The 7,474-nt window shown below is 37.7% G+C and overlaps 1 long non-coding RNA gene across 9 annotated transcripts in view; it reads left to right on the forward strand.

Annotated features, from left to right (window-relative positions):
- The window catches only part of LOC134484791 (uncharacterized), an 84,689-nt gene extending 77,948 nt beyond the window's left edge, over positions 1 to 6,741 (forward strand). For 2 of the 9 annotated variants that reach the window (XR_010062591.1, XR_010062590.1), the window contains exon 8: positions 6,494 to 6,740. This is a non-coding gene — a long non-coding RNA (uncharacterized LOC134484791). Of the gene's footprint in view, positions 1 to 6,493 lie in introns of all 9 variants that reach the window. The other 7 variants (XR_010062594.1, XR_010062593.1, XR_010062585.1 and 4 more) reach the window with 5 other exon arrangements.
- Positions 6,742 to 7,474: the final 733 nt, after the last annotated feature.

A 7,474-nucleotide genomic window follows, 5' to 3' on the forward strand; every position in this document is an offset into this window, starting at 1 on the left:
CCTCCTAAATAGCTGTTTAAACTAAAATAAAGGCCAATTAATAAACCTTAGAGGTACTAAAGGAATGTCTGAGTGGCAGCTGCAGTCACGACATTACTTTTGATATCACAGAAAAAGCTAGGGCTCTCTAGGTTGCAAGAGATTTTTTAGATACGGCCTAATGACATTATCCCTGAGAATTGCCATGGCCTACCTGCTAAAGATCTTTCTTAATATTGACCAGATTCTAGGGTGCCCTTTCCAGGAGTGTCTCCTTTGACACAGTGGAAACATTTATGCAGAACATCTCTCTAATGCTAGAGAGTTCCCTTTGCTTTATGAGTGGTTACCTGCTCTGAATGGACAAAGTTATTCAGGGTCTTGGCATGTGTAGAAAATACCTAGTAACATGGGATGTAGGAGAGCCTTCTGGATAATTTTATTACCAGGTCCATTCCTGTGACAAACAGTTCAATTTCCTAAGTTCTATCTGTTTCCCAAAGGGCATTGTTTCCCTACAGATATTAAAATGAGTGGATTATGTATTTAATTTTCTAATTGTTAATTTCTTGATAGGGGACTTTATAGATATTCCTGAATGTGTACTCAATAATTCTGTTTTCCAAATCTAGTTTTTTGCAATGATTTTCGCAACAAAGCTGGCCAAGCTAAAGAGTAAATTTAATAGTGTAAATATTGTGTACCTACTTCAAATGATAAACGCCCAAATTTTTATTTAATGCAGAAATTACCTGACATCAGTGAATCAAAGGACAGCATGGACTATAGAATGCAGTTCTGTAGTCACATTAGATATTATTTCTTTAATATCTACCTTCCTGTGTTCCAAGGGTGAGACTTCAGGCTTTTGGATGTTTTACAATGATACTTTCTTCAAGCCAAACAATAGATACAGGATGATGAGAAGGGAGAAGAATGGCTTGAGTTCCAGTAAAACCTCAACCTCAATAGGCTCATAAGAACAGGAGGGAGTATATTTGGTATTGTCATTTGTGGATACTCCATTCTTCACCTAGGAGCACAGAATCCATATTAAAATTTCACATAATTTCATAGATGTAGAAGTCACCAAATATATATATATATATATATATATATATATATATATATATATATATATATGTAGAGAGAGAGACAGAGACAGAGACAGAGACAAGGATAGATATCTAGATAGATAACTAGATAGATAGATAGATAGATAGATCAGCCACCAAAATTAGATATGATTAAGATTAATGAAGCTAAGAAGTGCATGATTCCAGGGACAGGTTATATATATTTCCTGAGAGACACAGCTAGAGCATGTTATTTACACAAGTGAGTGCCAGTGGCAAACCAGAGATTTGTAAATGGACCTCTTCTTGGTAAATTTTGAGAAAGGTTTACTAGAGCTGAAGATGCTCTACCCCATCAGTAGAACAATGACAATGAACAAGAACATTCTGGTACTATACAGGTATTCAAAGACTGTACATGGGCAGACCTATGGGTCCAACTGCATATGTAGCAGAGGATTGCATTGTTGGACACCAAAGGAAGGAGAGGCCCTTGGTTCTCCCTAGGTTTGACTCCCAGTTCAAGGAAATGTCGAGGGGCAGTAAGGGGGGTTTAAATGTAAAGGAAGGGAAACGTTCAGGTCTCTTATGGAGAGGATACTGGGAGAGGAAAAAACATTTAAAATGTAGATATAGAAATATCCAAAAAGTATTAAAATTAACTTAAAAATTAAAAAAAATCAAAGAAATATAAGTAAATAAAACTGCAAGGTAATCAGACATATTGATTCAGAAATCTAGAGGGACACTGTCAGGGAATGGTAGTCAGCATAACACTAGTGGAAAGAATGAGGTGATGAAGTTTCAAATAGAAGCGTTTCTCTCTCCCAGATGTCAGTGTCAGACAGAAACTGTACTATAGGAATCCAAAGCTGGAGGAGATTACTCTGAGCTGAGCATACAATACTTGTCTTTCCCTTCCTCCTTAGGTCTTTTTCCTTTTGGGGGAAAAAATAAAAGGCATGGGCTCTCAGAAAAAAAAAACACTATACCTGTCCCAACACCTGACTTTTGGAATAATAAAATTAATGATAAAAAATCTCTGATTCCCAGGAACCATAACAAGCAAGGAAAACCAGATGCTACTGAGAGGTTCGCACTTCCTGAATCCCATATATGGAAGGCTCAGATCAAGGCTATGTGTTCAGTGAACCCTCACAACCCCTACACAGCACTCACTGTGCTTTCCCATGTACCACATATTTCATTTTTTTAAACTAAACAGAAGGCCAACATTCTTCTACTCATTTCTGTTATGTACATACTCTTTGTTCTCCCTCCCAAATGACTGTTTGTACTGAAATAGAGGCCATTTAGTATTCCCTAGGTGTACTGCAGGAATATCTGTGATGCAGTTCCTTGTGACATCACAAAAGCTACTGCTCTCCAGGGTACAATAAATTTTTCAGGGAGGGCCAAATGATGATGTCACTGAGAACTGCCATGGCCTACCTGCTTTCCTTATATTGACCAGATTCAAGGGTGCCTATTCCAGGAGAGTCTCCTGTGACACAGTGGTAACCTTTGTACTATATCTCTCTACAGCTGGAAACTTCTCTTTTCTTCATCAGTGGTTACAGGCTCTTAATGGACCAAGTCCGTTAGGGGCTTGTATTAGGTAGAAAAGATCTAGGAACATGGGTTGTAGGAGATTCATCTGGATAATAACTCTATTACCGGGTCCATTCCTGTTACAAACTGTTCAATTTTCTAGATTTTCCCTCTTTCTCAAAGGCCATTTTTTTTCTCTACAGGCATTTAACTGAGTGAATTTTGTATTTCATTTTCTAATTGTTCATTCCTTGTTAGGGGACTTTATAGATATTCCTGTATGTGTATTCAAACATTCTGTTTACCAATTCTAGATTTTTGCAATGATTTTGGCAACAAAGGTGGCCAAGCTATAAAGTGAATTTGCAAGTGTAAATATTGTGTATCTACTTAAAATGATAAACTATCAAATTTTTATTTTATGCATATACATAGCTGCCTGAGTAAATAAAAGGAGAGCAGGGACAATTGAAAATGTTTCTGTAGTCCCATTAGATATCATTTCTGTAATATCTACCTTCCTGTGTTCCAAAGGGTGATATTTCAGCATTTTGGATGTTTTAAAATGATTCTTTCTTCTGGCCAAAGATAAGATAAAGGAGGATTGACAGGGAGGGAAGAACTTGAGGTCCAGTGAAACTTCAAATTTAATAGGCTCAAAAAACAGGAGCGATTCTATTTGGCATTGGCATTTGTGGATTCTACATTCTTGACGTAGCTGCTCAGAATCCATGTTAAATATATATATATATATATATAAAATCAGCCACCAAAACTAGATAAGATTGATAAACCTAAGAAGCACATTCTGTCTGGAACCAGATGTAGATCTTTCCTTGGGACACAACTAGAGCACGTCAAATACAGAAGTGAATGTGCTGTTGCAAAAATATAAAAATAAAAGTAGTCTTTTACCCCGCTAACACTGTCACTGTAGTTTCCCAAGCCTCTGCTAGATATCTTGGTTGAATACAGCCCTACACCTCATCTGCCCAGTGTCTCTTACTGCCACACACATTCTTACACTCAAATCCTCACATAAAAGAACACACAACAAAATAATCTTTGACCCAATTGATAAGATATAATAGCCCACTTAAGCATACCAAGCCTGGTACCATCCATACCTTTGGAACATTAATAACAACCAGTAAATACACAGAGCAGAATCTTAACTTCACCTGTTGTGGCTTCTCACCTCTCCTCTTTCTGTCTCTCCTTTTTCCTCTAGTCTCTTCTACTTCCTTCAAACTTCTTTCCTGCCCATCCTTCCTTCCTCCAATGATAGGCCTCCTTCTATACTGGACCTGCCCCTCACCTGTACTTCACAAATTTAATGGTAAAGTGGTTTTGCAGAATTCACCTGAGTTCTGAGTACAGGACAAGGCAGCTGTCCTTAGAGCAGTGGATTAGCATCAAAATACAGATAACTTCAGTGTAAACAATGTTTCCCCCTTTTTGTCCAGTTAAACAGACTTTTCATTTATATATCAATTGAGTAAGATTATTACCATTCAACAATTTATAAAGCATTTGATATATTCAACACCCAGTCTGTTACTATATCAGTTAGAAATAATATTTAGTTCTTCATTTCAGCTTGAGAAAGGCTTAAAATCTATATTATGTCTTGGCTAGCTTGTATACTATCTGATAACTATCCAAAAAATATCTATATCCAGATTTATACGGCCTGATAAGCAATGAGACTATAATCAGTCTCCAAACGCGCCAGAAATCTGAGAAAGACCAAATATCTATACACATAGGAAGCCTATGACGACTTCTAGTACTGAGAGGTTGTAGAGACAAATTTCCACTAGCACAGTCCACTGTTAGCAACATGTGAGTGGGATACTTCCTACACTTTTCAGTGTTTTTTCCTAAATATTGACTTTAAAATGCATTTAGCATAATAAATATTGAGGAGGATGGAGGGAGGGAGGAAACTGAATGGGAGGGGAGGTAGGGAAGGGAGTAGGCTTTGGAGGAATTAGTTATAGGGAAAGCAGGGAAAAGAGAATGGAAATCACAAGTGTGGGGTGCACATCTCAAGGAAGATCCAGAGAACTGGGAAAGGCGAGTCCCCAGGATGTCTATTGGGGTGACTGTAGCAATGAGGGTACAGATCCTTAATTTGCCAATTCTGTAGCCAGGAATGACTCACAGTGATGTGACAAGGAAAAAAACCCACCCATTAAACCTTCAATCAAAAGTGAACACAGCCTACAAGATCTTCAGAGACAAAGACAGAAACAGTAGACATGGAAGGAATTTCCAACCAATGGTTATTACAGATTGAGACCTACCGCGTGAGCAATCACCTATTTCTGATACATTAAAGATATTCTATCATGCTTGCAGACAGATTCCTAGTATAACTTTCCTGTCTGTGACTCCACCCTATAGCTGAGAGAAACAAGTGTAAAGATTCACCACCAAACATTAGCTGGAGCTTGGGGAGTCTTTAAAAAAACAGGTGAAGAATCGAGGCCCAGATAATATGAGGGACTTCACAGAAAGACCAATAGAATCAACTCATGGGCACTCTTGGGGTTTGTCAAAGACTGAACCACTAACCAGAGAGTGAATATGGACTGAGCCTGAGCCACCAGGACATAGGTAGGAAATGTGTAGCTTTGTCTTTTTATGGGTTCCCCTGACAATGGGTGTTGGCGTACCTTGAAGATGGAGCACCGATCTTGGGATGTAAAGTGAGTAAATAAATGAATGAATTTTAAAGAAACAGATGTCCCATCTACATACAACATGTTTTGGGGAAACCCAATTCTAGTTGTTCGGTACCCACATGAAGACAAAGCCTGTGGATTGCCTATATCCTTAGAGGCCATAATCCTTTTCATTCTGTTCTTCCATCTGTGTCCCCAAGCACCACCCCTGGTATGGCTAATTTATGTCTGCTTCTGTCTGAGTCAGCAGCTTAGTGGAGTGTCTCAGAGGGAAGCCATGTTAGACTCCTTTCTCCAAGCATAACAGAGTGTCAGTAATAGTGTCAGGGATTGGTGCTCATCCCTGGGATGGGTCTCGATCTGCACTAACCATTGGTTGATATTTCCTCACTCTCTGTTCTATGCACGGCGCCTTCATTTCTTGTGGTCAGAATAAATTTTGGGTCAAAAGTAGGTGTCTTTATCACTCCATTTGGGTTGCTCTCTGGCTACAGGAGATGGCTTCTTCAAGTCCATATCACTGAGGCTGTGAGTCTCAACTAAGGAAACACCCATTGATTCATGGGCATCTTTTACCCCAGCTCTCTGCCTCTTTCTGGATATGACCTCTACCTCCTCAACCCATTCATCTAGGCTGCTGTGTCTGTCCTCACTAGCAGATGGTGTGATCACAGAGACTAGATATGCAAGGTGAGGAGATACCCGAGGGTTCCCCTCCTGCTCAGAGGAGAAAAGGCTGGGAGAAGGATTGTGAGAGGGGTGAACTGGAGGGGGCAGTGTGCAGCATGTAAAGTGTATAAATAAACAAATAACTATGAAAATAACTAAGTCTACTTGAAGGTAAGAAGAAGGTGTGTGTGTGTAAATAAGTAAGTAAACTTGAATGTAAGAGCAGTGTGTGTGTGTGTGTGTGTGTGAGTGTGAGTGTGTGTGGCTGTGTATGTATTTGTGTGTGTATGATATATATATATACATATATACAAATACATATATACATATATATACATATATATACATATATATATATATATGAAGTTAAGAACAGGTGGGTGTATGTTTAATATTAAATTATCACATTTGAGAAAACAGTAGTCTATGCAGAAGACAGTACAATTTAGTCACTATATTTACAAAAAATGGTGTTTGCTGCAGATGAATGAATGATTCGGTGATTAATAGCATTACCTGTTCTTCCAGAGAACCCGTTGACAGCTCACAAGTGGCTGTAATTTCAGCATCACGGAACCTCACACCTTCTTCAACCTCCTGGACAGTAGGCATGCATGTGTTGCACATGTGAACAAGCATATGTACAACTAAAAGTATAAAAACAGAAGAGCAGTTCCTGCTTGACATAATTTGATTTTCGTGAATATTCATAGTAATGATCACAGTCAAATAAACACTTTATTGTTCTATAGTGCAATCAAAACCACTAAAAGGTAATGATCACATAAGTCACTTAAAATCTATTTATTTAAAAAATTGCAATAAAAATTTGCAGAAATGAAATTAAAATTTTATTAATATACGAATTAAAAATATTAATATTCTCATATAGAGCTGAAAATAATACTTTACACATATTTCTTTGGCTTGTATAAATATTGCAGTTTGTGGTTAATTTGCTGCTGGTTTTTGTAGGAGTTCTTTTCCAGGTATTAGCCCATAAACTCTATAAACTCATGAAGAATACAGTACAGGAACGTAGGCTCTATTGTGTTGAATCCAGGATGGTTGCTACATGTTTTCCTTCTTGTCTGATCAATTTTCTCTACGTACATTACAAGGATATTTTTGTTCATGGATTCTTCCACTTTTGTCAAGCTGATAGCTGATAGCTGATTACTGGAGAATATTTAATTTTTGAAGATCATTTTTGAAGATATTTCCTAATGTCTGCACTATCAATGATATAGATTTTCAAATGTGTGGCCAAAGGAACAGCTATCAAGGGACTAAACATGACTTTTAACTAGTGTTGCTTTGTCTTTTTGAAAGAAGTAATCGGAAAGGGATGCTGTTTGTTTTAAGGGACTCTGGGGGGAAAACAGGAAGGAGGACAGCATTTGAGACATAAATAAATTAAAAAAATAAATAAATACAAAAAATAAAGAAGAATTCAAACTATACAGGAAAAACCGATTTAATTGCTAGGAAACAGTATGGTTTTATGTC

Source organism: Rattus norvegicus (assembly GCF_036323735.1).
Source record: "Rattus norvegicus strain BN/NHsdMcwi chromosome Y unlocalized genomic scaffold, GRCr8 chrY_unlocalized_8, whole genome shotgun sequence".
Taxonomy (NCBI): Eukaryota; Metazoa; Chordata; class Mammalia; order Rodentia; family Muridae; genus Rattus; species Rattus norvegicus.